General features: G+C 41.3%; 1 non-coding gene across 1 annotated transcript; it reads right to left on the reverse strand.

Moving 5' to 3' along the window:
- Nucleotides 1-1,212: 1,212 nt before the first annotated feature.
- On the reverse strand, nt 1,213-1,319 carry LOC131625974 (small nucleolar RNA R71). Its single transcript, XR_009291006.1, has one exon. It is a non-coding gene; the product is annotated as a small nucleolar RNA R71 (small nucleolar RNA).
- Nucleotides 1,320-2,215: the final 896 nt, after the last annotated feature.

The following is a 2,215-nucleotide window of genomic DNA, read 5'->3' on the forward strand; positions in this document are numbered from 1 at the left end:
TTGGAACTTATTTATTTTCAAAAATTGTTTTTACACCCGAGCGGGATGGCGAAAGCGTACGTTAGGGATATTAGCATGTTCCGAGTCAACAGAGCGAAAGTTTGAGATTAGGAGATTTAAATAGATAACAACTTCATAAAACAGGCATTTTATTAGTTACGTTGTTTCCAAAAAGCTTTTCTAATATCTAATGGGATGGCGAAAGCGTACATTAAGAGTTAGGATAGTAATCTAAATCAACAGAGCGAAAGTTTGAGACGAGGATTTTTAACCAATTGAATTAGTAAAGATTTTTAATTGAATTATGCATTAGCCAATGGACCTTCGGATCACCTAAAGTTAAGCGAAATACATACTGATATCTGTTCATTATTATATTTCTTACTATTCACAATCACTCTCCCTTAGGAACAATCAAATTATTAGTAGCCTTAGCTTTACATAGTAACCTTAGATAATGGTAGATCGATTCATAGTCCCTGTGGATTCGATATCTTTTAAAACTACACGACACGACTGTGCACTTGCAGTCATCAGATTAATAGACACGTAAAGTCACGATCAAGTTTTTGGTGCCGTTGCCGGGGACTATTTAAGTCGATATCGTAACTCACTGTTACACCGTAGAGACTAGGGCAATTCTTTCTTTTCTTTTTGAGCGATTGTATGCCAAATACTCGTTCACAAGGAGGGGATTTAATACAACGAATTAACGAGATCAAACGTTTCATTAACGTCAAACGTCGAGCTCGATATCTTCCCGAAGTAGCACCAATTCCGATTAATCAGGAATTGACCTTTACTGATCAAATCAATCAAATTATCCCGAAGTTAGAGATGGCTGCTATTCGTCCTCTTAGAGACTATGCCGCTCCTTCACGCGCTGAACCGCACTCAAGTATCGCACCACCTGCGATTGAGGCAAACAATTTCAAACTAAAACCTTCATTGGTCCAAGCTGTTCAACAGAATCAATTCTCTGGAAGCCCTGCAGACGACCCCAACCTCCATTTATCTGTGTTCGTGCAATATGGCGACACTGTCAAAGCTAACAACGTTAGTTCCGAAGCTATTCGATTACGTCTCTTCCCTTTCTCCTTGAGAGATAGAGCTAGAGCGTGGCTTCAATCCCTGCCTTCTAATTCCATAACTACATGGGATGAATTGAAGAGAGTATTCTTAGCGAGATATTTTCCGCCTAGCAAAATTGCTATGCTAAGAGGTCAAATCAACGGATTTACCCAGAAGGATAACGAATCACTCTTCGAAGCTTGGGAACGTTACAAGGACATGCTTAGACTATGCCCTCATCATGGACTCGAACCATGGCTGATCATCCATACATTCTATGGTGGTCTCCTATATAACACTAAAATGACTATAGATGCCGCTGCTGGCGGAGCATTAATGGACAAACCTCATGATGAAGCATACAACCTCATAGAGAACATGGCACAAAACCATTACCAATGGGGTGGAGAACGAGCCGCTCTAGAGAAGACCCAAACCAAAGGAGGAATGTACGAAATAAGTGGTATAGACCGCGTTAACGCTAAAGTAGACGCTTTAACTCAAAAGATCGAAAAATTAACCATCACTCCTTCAGCCACCGCTGCTACTGTAGCACCTAACTGCGAGATTTGTGGATTGACTGGACATGCAGTCGCCGAATGTCAATACTTGACTGGAGGCCCATCTGATCAAGTAAACTATGCTCAAGGAAACCCTTATTCTAACACGTACAACCCTGGATGGAAAAACCATCCGAACTTTTCTTATAAAAACAACAACGCGTTGTACGCGCCTGGACAAGCACCTGTTGTGCCTCCTGGCTATCAAAAAGCGCCTGTAGCTGCTCAAAACACCCCTAGGAAGTCGAATCTTGAAATCATGATGGAAAACTTTATAGCTTCCCAACAACAAACCAATAAGGACTTCCTCAATCAAAACATCCACAATAGCGAGCAACTAAAACAACTATCGAACAAAGTAGATGCCTTAGCTACGCATAACAAAATGTTAGAAACTCAAATTTCACAAGTAGCTCAACAACAAGCACCTACTGCTGCCCCTGCTGGCACGTTTCCTGCTCAACCACAACCTAATCCTAAAGGACATGCGAACGCGATAACACTACGAAGTGGAATGAACTACGATGGACCTATTGATCCTAGAACTCAAAACGCACCCATGTCCCAACAAGAGCCAATGGAAA

This window comes from Vicia villosa, unplaced genomic scaffold (genome assembly GCF_029867415.1).
Source record: "Vicia villosa cultivar HV-30 ecotype Madison, WI unplaced genomic scaffold, Vvil1.0 ctg.000252F_1_1, whole genome shotgun sequence".
NCBI lineage: Eukaryota > Viridiplantae > Streptophyta > Magnoliopsida > Fabales > Fabaceae > Vicia > Vicia villosa.